The following is a 16266-nucleotide window of genomic DNA, read 5'->3' on the forward strand; positions in this document are numbered from 1 at the left end:
GGTTCGAATCCTGCCTCGGGCATGGATGTGTGTGATGTCAAACATGGCTCTGAGTAATATGGGACTTAACTTCTGAGGTCATTAGTCTCCTAGACTTAGAACTACTTAAACCTAACTAACCTAAGGACATCACACACATCCATGCCCGAGGCAGGATTCCAACCTGCGACCGCAGCAGTCCCGCGGTTCCGGACTGCAGCGCCTAGAGCCGCACTCGGGCACTCAGGCCGGCTGTGTGATGTCCTTAGGTTAGTTAGGTTTAAGTAGTTCTAAGTCCGATGTTAAGTCCCATAGTGCTTAGAGCCATTTGAACCATTTTGATGGCGTGTTTCTACATCTGAAAGATGATGTGGATTCAGAATTTGCGCCAGTCGCATAAGAATGATGCTAGTAACGCCAATATGAGGATGCAAATCAGGTTTGCTTTCAATACATGCCGTAACGGCCGTGAGCGTCAGTTACCTTTGAGATTGGACGTGGTGAGTCGATGTTAGTCACAAATGTCTTCAAGGCGACAAAGACGCCATTATCAACACCTCACTGAGTTTGAAAGAGGTCGTGTAATAGGCCTACGAAAAGTTGGGTGTTTCTTCTGCGATATTACAAAAAGACATGGTAGGAATGTGAGCAAGATGTATGAGACAGGCGAAATTCCCTCAGACTTCAAGAAGAATATAATAATTCCAATCCCAAAGAAAGCAGGTGTTGACAGATGTGAAAATTACCGAACTATCAGTTTAATAAGTCACAGCTGCAAAATACTAACGCGAATTCTTTACAGACGAATGGAAAAACTGGTAGAAGCCGACCTCGGGGAAGATCAGTTTGGATTCCGTAGAAATGTTGGAACACGTGAGGCAATACTGACCCTACGACTTACCTTCGAAAATAGATGAAGGAAAGGCAAACCTACGTTTCTAGCATTTGTATACTTAGAAAAAGCTTTTGACAATGTTGACCGGAATACTCTCTTTCGAATTCTGAAGGTGGCAGGGGTAAAATACAGGGACCGAAAGTCTGTTTACAAATTGTACAGAAACCAGATGGCAGTTATAAAAGTCCAGGGGCACGTAAGGGAAGCAGTGGTTGGGAAGGGAGTGAGACAGGGTTGTAGCCTCTCCCCGATGTTATTCAATCTGTATATTGAGCAAGCAGTAAAGGAAACAAAATAAAAATTCGGAGTAGGTATTAAAATCCATGGAGAAGAAATAAAAACTTTGAGGTTCGCCGATGACATTGTAATTCTGTCAGAGACAGCAAAGGACTCGGAAGAACAGTTGAACGGAATGGACGGTGTCTTGAAAGGAGGGTATAAGATGAACATCAACAAAAGCAAAACGAGGATAATGGAATGTCGTCGAATTAAGTTGGGTGATGCTGTGGGAGTTAGATTAGGAAATGAGACACTTAAAGTAGTAAAGGAGGTTTGCTATTTGGGGAGCTAAATAACTGATGATGGTCGAAGTAGAGAGGATATAAAATGTTGACTGGCAATGGCAAGGAAAGCGTTTCTGAAGAAGAGAAATTTGTTAACATCGAGTATTGATTTAAGTGTCAGGAAGTCGTTTCTGAAAGTATTTGTATGGAGTGTAGCCATGTATGGAAGTGAAACATGGACAATAAATAGCTTAGACAAGAAGAGAATAGAAGCTTTCGAAATGTGGTGCTAACAGAAAAATGCTGAAGATTAAATGGGTAGATCACATAACTAATGATGAGGTATTGAATAGAATTGGGGAGAAGAGGAGTTTGTGGCCCAACTAGACTAGAAGAAGGGCTCGGTTGGTAGGACATGTTCTGAGGCATCAAGGGATCACCAATTTAGTACTGGAGGGCAGCATGGAGGGTAAAAATCGTAGGGGGAGACCAAGAGATGAATACACTACGCAGATTCAGAAGGATGTAGGCTGCAGTAGGTGCTGGGAGATGAAGAAGCTTGCACAGGATAGAGTAGCATGGAGAGCTGCACCAAACCAGTCTCAGGACTGAAGACAACAACAACAACAAGGAATGTAGGCACTCTACATGATTGCTGGCAGCGGTGGTCACGAGAATGTACGGTCGCAAGAAGACCAGGCTCCGGTCAGCCACATGGCACTGCCAAGAGGATGTGCCACAGTGTTCGGCGTATGGCTCTGGCGCATCGTAATGCATCTGCAGCGGCAATTTGAGCAGCCGTTGGCACCACAATTACACAACTAACCGTTACATCTCCGAGCCAGACACCCTGTAGCGTCCATTCCCCTGACCCCAAACCACTGCCATTTGCGACATCACTGGCGTCATGCGAGAGCTCATTGGAGTGGAGGGTGAAGGTCTGTTGTGTTGTCCGATGAAAGCTGGTGTTGGTTAGAGGGAGGCCAGTTGAGGACCTACAACCAACCTGTCTGCTTGCTAGACAAACTGGGCCTACACCCGGAGTTATGATCTGGGATACGAATTTGTATGGAAGCAGGAGCACTCTCGTGAATATCTCACGCACCATGACTGCAAAATTGTGAGTCATTCTGGTGAACAGATGTGCAGAACTATATCTCTAACGTCTATCAGTTGTAGAATTCTGGAACACGTATTATGTTCGAGTATAATGACTTTTATGGAGACTAGAAATCTACTCTGTAGGGTTCAGCATGGGTTTCGAAAAAGACGATCGTGTGAAACCCAGCTCGCGCTATTCGTCCACGAGACTCAGAGGGTCATAGACACGGGTTCCCAGCTAGATGCCGTGTTTCTTGACTTCCGCAAGGCGTTCGATACAGTTCCCCACAGTCGTTTAATGAACAAAGTAAGAGCATATGGACTATCAGACCAATTATGTGATTGGATTGAACAGTTCCTAGATAACGGAACGCAGCATGTCATTCTCAATGGAGAGAAGTCTTCCGAAGTAAGAGTGATTTCAGGTGTGCCGCAGGGGAGCGTCGTAGGACCGTTGCTATTCACATTATACATAAATGATCTTGTGGATGACATCGGAATTTCACTGAGGCTTTTTGCGGATGATGCTGTGGTATATCGAGAGGTTGTAACAATGAAAAATTGTACTGAAATGCAGGAGGATCTGCAGCGAATTGACGCATGGTGCAGGGAATGGCAATTGAATCTCAATGTAGACAAGTGTAATGTGCTGCGAATACATAGAAAGAAAGATCCCTTATCATTTAGCTACAGTATAGCAGGTCAGCAACTGGAAGCAGTTAATTCCATAAATTATCTGGGAGTACGCATTAGGAGTGATTTAAAATGGAATGATCATATAAAGTTGATCGTCGGTAAAGCAGATGCCAGACTGAGATTCATTGGAAGAATCCTAAGGAAATGCAATCCGAAAACAAAGGAAGTAGGTTACAGTACGCTTGTTCGCCCACTGCTCGAATACTGCTCAGCAGTGTAGGATCCGTACCAGATAGGGTTGATAGAAGAGAGAGAGAAGATCCAACGGAGAGCAGCGCGCTTCGTTACAAGAGCAGTTAGTAATCGCGAAAGCATTACGGAGATGATAGATAAACTCCAGTGGAAGACTCTGCAGGAGAGAAACTCAGTAGCTCGGTACGGGCTTTTGTTGAAGTTTCGAGAAGATACCTTCACCGAGGAGTCAAGCAGTATATTGCTCCCTCCTACGTATATCTCGCGAAGAGACCATGAGGATAAAATCAGAGAGATTAGAGCCCACACAGAAGCATACCGACAATCCTTCTTTCCACGAACAATACGAGACTGGAATAGAAAGGAGAAACGATAGAGGTACTCAAGGTACCCTCCACCACACACTGTCAGGTGGCTTGCGGAGTATGGATGTAGATGTAGATGTAGATATAGATGTAGATGATTGGACCTGTTGTCCTGTCATTCATGAACAGCATTCCAGGGATTGTTTTTCCAGGACAACACTCGCCCACATAACGCTATTGTAACCCAACGTGCTCTACAGAATGCGACATGTTGCTTTGGCCTGTTCGATCACCAGATCTGTCTCCAGTCGAGCAGTATGGGACATTACCGGACGACAAATCCAGCGTCTTCCGCAACAGCATTAACCGTCCCTGTATTGATCGTCCTAGTGCAAAAGTCATTGAACTCCATCTGCAAACTGACATCGGGCACCTGTGCAACAAAATCATGCACCTTTGCATATTTTCATGCAACATTCTAGCGGTTACATCGGTTATTAATGTAACAGAATTTCACCTTTGCAATGGTTTATCTCGCGCTTACATTAACCTGTGACCTTGGAATGTCGACCATTTAAATATGTTACCTAAACAAATGTATTCCCAAAGTGTCTTTACTCTACATTAATTGCTGATGACGCACTATCTCGAACGCCACAGCGCATGACCTATGCCATTTTCCGGCATGTGGATGCTCTCGTTATTAAAGACCGACGTGTTACGGTGGCAGTCAGTATCCCAGAGGCCGAATTTAGCTTCGGAATTGCGACGGATGTGCTGTGCTGTACGCCATTATTCGATTAACTTCCGTTCCCTGGAATCGCTCCGCTGTAAATAAACGCATTACAACCCTTTCCTCTTCTTGAAAGCCTCCATTTCTCCGTTTTCAGCAGCGCAGAGTGCGATGGACGGTCGATGATTTCATGTGCTCGCTCTGTCGTTAAGTAGGTGTGCGCCCACTTCCATCTACCGGCGGGTTTGGAGGCTCAACGCTCTTTTAGGGACCACATCTTCTTCCGTAGAAAGTGGCAGTTTCGTGTCTTCAGCGGCCATCATTTTGTTTTTGAATGCACTTTACAGAGTGTGGTTCTTGTATGCACAGTACGTTTTTCACTCTCAATTTCACGCGTATAATAGTCGTCGCCTTCCAGAACGTTTCCGTTCGCCTCGGACTGATCGTCTAGACCTGAGCCATCAATCAAATACTAACATATTTGAGAAGTTACGGTTATATGTGTGAATTTAATTATTTCTATATTATTTGCAAATCCATTAAGCTTGTTAAAGTGAGAACAATAACGGAACACGGCTACTGGAGGATAACTCAAGTAATCTTCAACAGAAACCCTTACATGTGTAGTGAAAGGGCAATTTACATAAATGTGGCCCATTTCACGAAAAACCGTAGCAGTTTATTGGTGTTGAGACGAGATTAAATCACACTTACAAAGGGCATCATTCTCTCGCGAATCACATTTTACTCTGACGTGAAGCCCAACACGTTTGCGGTATCTGTGATGTGCGCCTTTCAAAGCTTTTATTAAAACAGACAAAATCGCTAAAATTTAATATATGCTGTGCAGCGCACGAGACAAAGTACTACTCCGCAGTCTTATACGAAAATATTAATTGGCGGACCCCATAATTCCCTATACTGTTACACTATTAAAACCAGTCTAAAGAAGGGTCGCCACCCTCGTTTTGACCCGCGAGAAAGAGTTAAATTGTCAGTACTTCTGTATCACTAATAAAAGGTCCTGTAACAATATAACTCCTTCGAGATCCGTCCATGTGGCTGGAAAATGTACCCCACTAAGATTTCATAAACCGCCACCAGCCGACTGCTAGTAGCTCCCACCTATAATCTCTACCACAGAAAAACTAGGTATCAGTTCGAAGTGAATAGAGAAAAAGGTCCCACAAACACACCATACCTAAAGTTTCCACGGGAATAAATGGAATTTATAGACCTCGTAAAGTTCAGCTCTTTCGTTAATCACCATCTCCAGCTAAATACTGTCTGCTACGAGGCCACTCCCTGTGGAGAACTGACTAAAGCGCAACACTTGCCCAGGTACGTGGAACCCTGAGCACGAGAACGCGCTTGTGAATGCTTTTAACCTTTTGTGGTGAAAAAATAACGTTACGTATCATGAAGGATACCTCTCTCCTGATTTGATATAGGTATCATTTTTAGAACAATTTCCCATCTGTCAAAAGAGTTTCTAGACTTGGCTATTAAAAATAGATAAAAGTTAAGTTGGTGGTTTTCATGCTCCAGGTGTTTTATATAGTCTCCCTCACTTGATTACAACGCACAGAACGTTCATACAATCGTGTGAAACAGCCAGAAAAGTCCTTCTTTCGGATGTTGCTTACCCCGCGAGTCACATTGTCTCGAATGTCAGTTATGTCGTCAAAGCGTTGACCCTTCATGCACTTGGTCGTTTTGTGGTAGGCGTATTACTTTCACCAAGTCTCATCCCCCTTCATTATTTTTTTCCAGAGAAGTATTGTCCGCATTTTGCATTTCAGTCAAGTCGGGTTCATTGCATCGCTGTTTTTGTTCGGGAGTCAAGATGTGTGGGAACAACTTCGCATGCACTTTTCTCTTCTTCAAAACGTTGTGGAGAATGTCTTGAACAGTTGATTTACAGATGTTGCTCTATTGCGATTTCTGACACGAGAACGTTGACACACTATGGCCGAACGTCCACTAAACACTACCTGCACACACCTGACTGGTCGAATGCACATCTGTTGCTTACATTTGTTAGCTCAAGCTGCCAGCCCGTAGTTATTGCGTTGACGTCTCTCATACGCCAGGAACAAAATCACTGTCGGAACGTTTTAGGATAGACGGTATATATCCACCCCACGGCTCCATGACTCGCCTCCTATACCCATCAGCCTATCGGTGCCAGCTGATTCTGCCATTTCGTGATCCCCAAGCAGCTCCACGGTATTGTTTCACACTCAGGCGTTTCAGCCAGTCAGTCTCAGAAGCAGAATGCAGCAATTTTCAGTGGATATATTCTGTTAATAACACTGCTTTGCAAAGTGATGCGTTCAGCCAGACTTTACAAAATTTTCTTCCTAACAGGTGCTGGAATACACCTCTATCATGGGGAATTCTTTAACCTTTAAGTCATCAGAGTGGCCTTCAACCATAACTCATAAAATAGCCAAACCAGTAACTTCAGGCTGGACAACGCCACCGTCCCCCATATACTAGAAACGGACTCAAGCATCCACAACACGCAAGAGGCCAAGCCCTCACAAGCGGCCAGGAATGATATGTTACAATTTGTACAATCTCTACAGGATTGTTACATGGAAGCTGAAGGATAGTCGTAGTTCCTTCAAATGGTTCAAATGGCTCTAAGCACTATGGGACTTAACATCTGTGGTCATCAGTCCCCTAGACTTAGAACTAGTTAAACCTAACTAACCTAAGGACCTCACACACATCCATGCCCGAGGCTGGATTCGAACCTGCGACCGTAGCAGCAGCGTGGTTCCGGACTGAAGCGCCTAGAACCGCTCAGTCACAGCGGCCGGCGTAATTCCTTCCCTGGAAGATGGTTCTTATAGTTTTTCAAGAAGGTTCTCGCAAGACGTATACGGTTCCTTTGTTAAGTGCCTACGAATTAGAATTATTCAGACATTTTTGTTTCACACGCTTACCCGTCACACTAGCCTTTGCACCTACGAAATGATCTTTGCAAACACTCGATGTTCCGTGTGCGTCTGACCTTGTACACAGTCCAGGCACATTAATGTGACTACTGCTTATATCCGACGTCAGCGTGCAATAACTAATCACAGACAGCAGGTGGCAGCACTATCAGTGGCGGCTATAAGAAGTGTTATGGGGGACGCGGAAAACAGTGCAGTCGTTGAAACTTCCCGGCAGATCAAGGCGGGTAGGACGTCAAACGGACCGACTTGCAGCAGGAGAGGCATCACAGGACATTTTAATTTCCACTGTCTATACTTTTACAAATAAATTCATAAAACTTTGTCAGCATGACCAGGAAGGATTCAGAATTTACACTCACAGCAGTGGACGTTCGAAAACATAACAAAATAATTTTTTTACATGTGAAATTTCATCATGTTTTTCACTTACTAATGGCAGCATTTGTTGCTATAGGTACACTTTTCTTCATAAGTAAGAGAGATTCTTCGATGAATTTTGCACAGCATACAAACCATACTCAAAGGTGTATGAAACTCTAGAATTTTACAAATCTATTAAAATCTGTGGTAAAAACTGTGGTAATTAATTAGAAAATTTGTGCTTTTTCTAAACATGAAGTCTAAAATATAACAGCTCATTCGTTTTTTCATAAATTAAATAAATTCTAGAGTTTCATACACCTTAAGTATGGGTTGTATGCTGTGCAAAATTCATCGAAGAATCCCTCTAACTTATGAAGAAAAGTGTACCTATAGCAACAAATGCAGCCATTAGTAAGTGAAAGAATGATGAAATTTCACACGTAAAAAAATTTATTTTGTTATGTTTTCGATCTTCCACTGCAATCAGTGTGAATCCTGAATCCTTCCTGGTGACGCTGACAAAGTTTTATAAATTTATTTGTAAAAGTATAGACAGTGGAAATTAAAATGTCCTGTGATGCCTCTCCTGCTGCAAGTCGGCCCGTTTGACGTCCTACCCCCCTTAAAACTGTGTGCCGGACCGAGACTCGAACTCGGGACCTTTGCCTTTCGCGGGCAAGTGCTCTACCAACTGAGCTATCCAAGCACCAATCACGACCTGTCCTCAGTGTTTTACGTCCGCCAGTACCTCGTCTCCTACTGGCGGAGGTTCAAATGGTTCAAATGGCTCTGAGCACTATGTGACTTGACTTCTGAGGTCATCAGTCCCCTAGAACTTAGAACTACTTAAACCTAACCTAAAGACATCACAGACATCCATGCCCGAGGCAGGAGTCAAACCTGCGACCGTAGCAGCAGCGCGGTTCCGGACTGAAGCGCCTAGAACCGCTCGGCCACTCCGGCCGGCTACTGGCGGAGGACGGGTCGTGATTGGTGCTTGGGTAGCTCAGTTGGTAGAGCACTTCCCCGCGAAAAGCAAAGGTCCCGAGTTCGAGTCTCGGTCCGGCACACAGTTAAAATCTGCCAGGAAGTTTCATATCAGCGCACACTCCGTTGCAGAGTGAAAATCTCATTCCAGTGCAGTCGTTGTCGTAATGCGGAAACGAAGCGATGTATCTGATGTCCAGTAGGGCATGACCATTGGGATTTGGGCCATCGATGAAAGCATTTCAGAAACGGGTATGTCTGTGAACTGTTCGACTGCCGCCGTGGTTACAATATACCGAGCATGGCAAAAAGGCGCTATCTGATACCGGCGCCGAGGCAACTGTGGTGCACCACGGGCCGTAGATGACAAGGGTGAACGACGGCTGTGGAGATGTGTGAGGGTGAATAGACATGCCACTGTTAAGCAGTTGACCCGCTAGATGAACCAAGGGGCTACCAGCAGTGTCTCTTCAGCAGTGGGCTTCCGGTTCACGCACCCATGCTGACTGCTGTTCGTCGGCGACAAAGGCTGGAATTTGCACTCCATTGTTGCAACTTGACGTCCAATAAGTGGCTACAGGTGGCCTTTTTGGATGACAGGCGGCCGTTGGTGCGTACGGCGTGCAACGTGAGAAAACTATCTCTACAACTAACGTCGGAAGGTACCAGGCCAGGTAGGGAGTTTAGAATATAGCGCATACTTCAATGCGAGATGCTTTTAATAATTTCCACGACGAAATTCTGTCTCGAAATCTGGCAAAAAACCCAAAGAGATTCTGGTCACACATAAAGCACACCAGTGGCAAGACGCAGTTAATACCTTCACTGCGCGATAACAACGGTAAAGTCACTGATGACAGTGCCACTAAAGCAGAGTTATTAAACACTGTTTTCCGAAACTCCTTCACCAAAGGAGACGAAGTAAATATTCCTGAAGTCCAATCAAGGACAAGTTCCAAGATGAGAAACATAGAAGTAGATATCCTCGGTGTAACAAATCTGCTTAAATCACTTAAAAAAGTCAAGGCCTCCAGATTGTATACCAGTCAGGTTCCTCTCAGAGTATGCTGATAAAATAGCTCCATATTTAGCAATTATATACAACCACTCGCTCACAGAAAGATCCGTACCTAAAGACTTGAAAATTGCTCAAGTCACACTAATACCCAAAAAGGGAAGTAGAAGTAATCCGCTGAATTACAGGCCTATATCACTAACGTCGATTAGCTGTAGGGTTTTAGAACATATACTGTATCCGAACATTATGAAGTACCTCGAAGAAAACGATTTATTGACATAGTCAGCACGGATTCAGAAAATATCGTTCTTGTGAAACGCAACTAGCTCTTTATACTCATGAGGTAATAAGTGCTATCGACAGGGGATGTCAGACTGATACCATATTTTTAGATTTTCAGAAGGCTTTCGACACCGTTCCTCACAAGCGTCTTCTAACCAAACTGCGTGCCTACGGAGTATCGCCTCAGTTGTGCGACTGGATTCTTGATTTCCTGTCAGAAAGGCCACAGTTCGTAGTAATAGACGGAAAGTCATCGAGTAAAACAGAAGTAATATCCGGCGTTCCCCAACGAAGTGTTATAGGCCCTCTATTGTTCCTGTTCTATATTAACGACATAGGAGAAATCTGAGTAGCCGTCTTAAATTGTTTGCAGATGATGCTGTCATTTACCGTCTTGTAAAGGCATCAGATTATCAAAACGACTTGCAAAATGATTTAGATAAGATATCTGTATGGTGCGAAAAGTGGTAGTTGACCCTGAATAAGGAAAAGTGTGAAGTTATTCACATGAGTAATAAAAGAAATCAGCTACATTTTGATTACGCGATATCTCACACAAATCTGAGGGCTGTAAATTCAACTAAATACTTAGGGATTACAATTACAAATAACCTAAATTGGAACGATCACATAGATAATATTGTAGGTAGAGCAAACCAAAGACTGCAATTCATTGGCAGAACACTTAGAAGGTGCAACAGGTCTACTATAGAGACTGCTTACACCACGCTTGTCCGCCCTATTCTGGAGTATTGCTGTGCGGTGTGGGATCCGCATCAGGTGGGACTGAGGGATGACATCGAAAAAGTACAAAGAAGGGCAGCTCGTTTTGTATTATCGCGCAATGGGGGAGATAGTGTCACAGACATGATACGTGAATTGGAGTGGTAATCATTAAAACAAATGCGATTTTCGTTACGACGGGATCTTCTCATGAAATTTCAATCACCAGTTTTCTCCTCCGATTGTGAAAACATTCTGTTGACACCCACTTACATATGGAAATTGTCATCACGATAAAATAAGAGAAATCAGGACTCGCACAGAAAAATTTAAGTGCTCGTTTTTCCCGCGTGCCGTTCGAGAGTGGAACGGTAGAGAGACAGCATGAAGGTGGTTCACTGAACCCTCTGCCAGCACTTTATTGTGAGTAGCAGAGTAATCACGTAGATGTAGATGGTATGGGGAATGGTTTCATGGCATTCCCTGGAGATCTCGTCATTCTGGAAGGCACAGGGGATCAACGCAAGTATGAATATATCTTTGGAGACCATATCCACCTCTACACTCAGTTTGTTTTTCCTCGGCACAATGGTATCTACCAGTAGGATAATACAATGTGGCGCCCAACTCGCAGTGTACTTGCGTGGTTCGGAAAGAACCAGGATGAGGCAACCGCACTCTGCTGGCCACCAATCTCCCCGGATATAAATCCAATCGAGAATCTGTTGGGTCAAATCGATTGGGCTGTTCGCTCCATGGCTTCCTAATCGAGATATCTAGCGTAGCTGATCAAGGCACTGGAAAAAGTAGTTACTCAGGGTCTCTACTGGTGGTCGCATTCAAATGCCTGGCTCTGAGCACTATGGGACTTAACATCTGTGGTCATCAGTCCCCTAGAACTTAGAACTACTTAAACCTAGCTAACCTAAGGACATCACACACATCCATGCCCGAGGCAGGATTCGAACCTGCGACCGTAGCAGTCGCGCGGCTCCGGACTGAGCGCCTAGAACCGCGCGACCACCGCAGCCGGCGGTGGTCGCATTCATGTGACTAGATAGGGTATATGTCTCATAACGTAAGGGGTATTCGATTATGAGCCGTATAAGCATTTTTATGCAATCTGTTTTGCAAAAAATATCAGTTTCCCAGTACCCCACGAATGAATCATAGCTTGCCATATGCTTCAGCTACAGTTAAACCAATGTGGTGATTCTACTGCATATCTCTACGTATAATTTCTCCCAAATATTTGTATGGCATGGCTGAATCCAATTGCACATATCTGTCTGGAAGTCAGAGGATACCACACAACTATATTTCGCGAAGAGTACAGCTTCATATTTCTCTAACTTAAGAACTAATTGTCAGTCTTTGTACCAGGCTGATACATTGAGGAGATGTAACAGGCCGTTCCTGCAATTTTTACCGAGTAAAATTGTGCCACGGATGATTGCAAATAAGGTGAAAGTATAGCGAAGTATTAAAAACATAAGGTTGTATAAGTTTTGTTAAATAACAATCACCGTGCACAAGCAGAGATTTTACGCATCATTTCAAGACACGTTCTGATGAGCACGCTAAATGAGGTTGAAATCTACACCGGTTACAATACAAACACAGATTATGTACTAGGTAAACAAAAATAAATCAAAGAAAAACGTTTATTATCTCACTTCGAGCTTGTGCGAGGAACTTTATTTGCATCTGTTTTCATTTTATTTATGCTGATCCTTTTGCACTGAGTTTTCCTTGAATCATTTCTAGAGTGTCTGTGAAGGTGTAGATTGAAGCCACTTTTAAAAACAGCAAAATGCTTTAGCGTCTGAGGGCCACTATGGCTAGTGTAGAGTGCATCCGCGTGTTGGTGAGAGAAACAGCAACGCTATATCGAACGATGCGACCGAATTGGTCCCAACAGCGACACTTTATGTACTGGCGTGTTGAACAATCGATTACTGTCGCTATTCAAACGGACACTAGCGAGAAATAACGCGCCAGTGATCATACGTGCCTCGCGCACAGCCAAAGACACTATAAAGACGAGCAAGATGGCACGTGCTGACATAATTTTCTGTTTAAAGCTATCTTTCTCGAATTTTAAAGTTTATGTTTCACCAACAGTTTTATATAGTTAATATTTGCATTCATTCTACTTCAGTTGCTGCTTCAGTGGGCTTTGTCTCCTACACTGCGCAACAAAATCAAAGGCTCACCTTTTCGAACCTCCATAATTATTTCCCGTTGCGACGCCTAAGTTTGAAATGTATCTCAAAGATACCTATAGAATTCCTCTGTAACGGTGCAAAAGCATGGTGCCCTGCGACGTCACCCTCGTTCTCGCCGACGCTGAGAATCGACACGATTTACCTTATGAGTTGGCATAAAGGGTGCCAATTATCCCACCCCTTTCTCTGGAGCCTTCATTTCCACACATTTCGCGCTCGGAAACGACAGTTCGGAGTGCAGTGAGCAACAAGAAGGCGTTCTTGACAACGTTGGACACTTCTTACACCCTCGGACGTTTCCAACCTCCTCTAAGGACGCTGTGGGACTGCACCCCCATTGAACGTGATTGCACCTCTTTGGAGTCCAGAACAAGCTCAATATTTTCCCTCTTGTACAGGTTGGAACCACTAGGGACCACCCAAAAGCCATTCGACTAAATTTGAAAGTGATCCGAAGGAGCAAGGGATACTTATGCTTTTTGAAGCCTCTTGTTTTCCGCCCTCCTGTGGCGCGATCGTGCGGGAATGCAAATTAACATGTCCGTGAATAAAATGGCAAAGGGTTGCTCTAAGAGCCCCCAGTTCGGCAACACCCTCAGTGCCACCCACACAACTACCTTGAGAACGGTACAAATATACCTTCTGAAATTTCGACACCAAATCAGCCTGACGGCTGCTCTAGCGCCTGCGGGTTAGGCAACCCTTTCGACACCCCTTGGTGCGTTAGCCTACCTTCAGGCGGTAGAGTAGCCGTCTGGGTGATTTGTTGTCGTAGTATCTGACACATAAATTTGTAACGCGCTCAACATAGTTCTATCGGTGGCACCCAAGACTCGAAAAAGCATAAGTACCCCTTGCTACTTCAGATTACTTTCAAATTTAGTCGAACGGCTTGTGAACGGTCCCTAGTGGTTCCATCCTGTACACGAGAGCAAAAATTGCGGTCGTGCTGCACTCCAAAAAGGTGCAGTTACATTCAGTGTGGATGGTAGTTCAAATGGCTCTGAGCACTATGGGACTTAACATCTCAGGTCATCAGTCCCCTAGAACTTAGAACTACTTAAACCTAACTAACCTAAGGACATCACACACATCCATGCCCGAGGCAGGATTCGAACCTGCGACCGTAGTAGCCGGCGGATGGTAGTCCCACATTGTCCTTAGAAAAGGGCTGAAACGTCCGAGAAGGTAGGCTGTGTCCAGGTTTGTCAAGAACATCTTCCTGTTGTTCATCACATGGCGAACTATCGTTTTCGACCACGAAACGTGTGGAAATCGACGCCGTCTGGAAAGACGCGGTTTCATTGATTTCCTTTACGCCACTCTTTAAGGTCTTTTCGTGTCGATTCTGAATGGCTGTGTGTCTGAAATGTTTTCATCGGTCACCCATAAGAAAACCGCGTGATATCGACGCTGGGCTTCGCGCTTCTGACCTTCATTGCAGAGACGTCAAAAGAAGGGGTGAAATGTGGGTAATATGGGCTGTAACGAATTTCTCATCGTGTGACTTGTCCGCAGTGGCGTTGGGCAGAATTGTGGTGAAATTTGGTGCCAATGTGACATCATTAACCCACTTTACAGCACAAATGAAATTTGAGCTGTGGCCTTATCTCTTCGCATGGGTTGACACCTTGCTGTTTGAAGCTTCGCCGAACCCGAAGGTGACCTGACAGGGCGCCACACTTTTGCACCTTTGGGTAGGAAGGTTGTGGTTATCTTTAGGCCAAATTTCCAACTTATGCTTCGTAATGGGAGGCAGTTAGCGGGTTTCGAAAAATAGATCCTTAAATTCTTTTCCGCTGTGTAGGTACGTAAGAACAAATATTAGTAGTCCTTTACAACTGAGTTTTTTATTGTTTTTATCCAAACATCTTTCTTCTAATCGTTTTAGGTTTATTAAATGATTTTAAAGGAAATGAAAGAAGTAAGGGTTTGCTCAGCTACAAATGTTTTGTTGTCAGGTCGGCAGAGTTTTGTAAATATAAACCTCTGGCGGACCACAAACATGATGTGATGGCTGGAATAGGATTATCATGGTGTGCGATGTTGTAGATGTGAATAATGCTTAGACTCATGCCCACTTGCTTTTACTGCCAGCCACTATATACGCGCAGGTATGGCAGATTGATAAACTAGATAGGCCTAATCTAGTCATCACGTCAGATTTGTTTGGAACACCTACATACTGCTATCTTAGTGTGTCGAACTTAATTGTTCCTAAGTTAGTTGTGTTAATTGTTGGAGAAGAATCAATAAAATTCGTTTCAGTTATTTAGCGATGGAAACAACAAAGGCTCCTCAAGTATTTCGTGCAAGTAGCACATTCAGAGATATATTTTCATGTCCACTGAAACATCAATGATGTGCATAAAGTGACCAAACGTCCGTCAACACTCTCAGCCCACACTGCCATCACTCGTGTAGTGCAGGGCGTAGAACCTACGTTCGCTACTAGTACAGTGTTTGATCTTCGGAAAAGACTTATCTGCTATTGTTAAAAAACTTAATAAGGAATTTGCTTTCATTTCACTGGAGGTATGAATTAAAAAACGCCTTCAGTCACAATTTTTCGTGTTCTATTCAGTACATGATGCTGTTGTGTATAGAGACGTTGCAAGGGCAGAAGAAAACTGTAACCAAAAGCAGGAAGACTCGTAGAGGATCGACAAGTGGTACAGGGATTCGCAGTTATCCTCAACATAAATAAATGTGACGTATTGCGTGTAAACAGACAGAAATACCCGTTACTGTATTATTACACGATTGTAGATCAGTTGCTGGAAGCAGTCGCGTCCATAAAATATCTTGCAGTATACGTCCAGAGTCATAAGTGGAACGACCACATAAACTACATATAAACTAATCGCAGATAAGGCAGATACAAGAGTGAGCTTCATTGGAAGTATCCTCAGGAAGTGTAGTCCACCCACGAAGGATGTAACTCACAAAACACTTATTCGATCAATACTTGAATGTTGCTCGTCAGTCTGGGATCCGGACCAGATGGAACTCATAGTGAAAATGGAGAAGATCCAAAGAAGATCATTGCTTTTTGTTACACATTCATTTAGTGAGCGTGAAAGCGCCACGTATATGGTCGGCGAACTAAAATAGCGGATGATGCAAACAGGGGTTCTGCATCACGGCGTGGTTTATTGTTAAAGTTCCGAGCTCGTACGTTCCTAGAAGAGTCAAACAGTACATTGCTTCCTCCTACGAACATCTCGCGGAAGGACCACTAAGGTAAAATTAGAGAGATACGATCTCACACAGAGGATTACAACAATCGTTC

General features: G+C 44.0%; 1 non-coding gene across 1 annotated transcript; it reads right to left on the minus strand.

Annotated features, from left to right (window-relative positions):
- Window positions 1-8368: 8368 nt before the first annotated feature.
- Trnas-cga (transfer RNA serine (anticodon CGA)) lies at window positions 8369-8443 on the minus strand. Its single transcript has one exon. It is a non-coding gene; the product is annotated as a tRNA-Ser (tRNA).
- Window positions 8444-16266: the final 7823 nt, after the last annotated feature.

The sequence above is a fragment of the Schistocerca cancellata genome, chromosome 4 (genome assembly GCF_023864275.1).
Source record: "Schistocerca cancellata isolate TAMUIC-IGC-003103 chromosome 4, iqSchCanc2.1, whole genome shotgun sequence".
Taxonomy (NCBI): domain Eukaryota; kingdom Metazoa; phylum Arthropoda; class Insecta; order Orthoptera; family Acrididae; genus Schistocerca; species Schistocerca cancellata.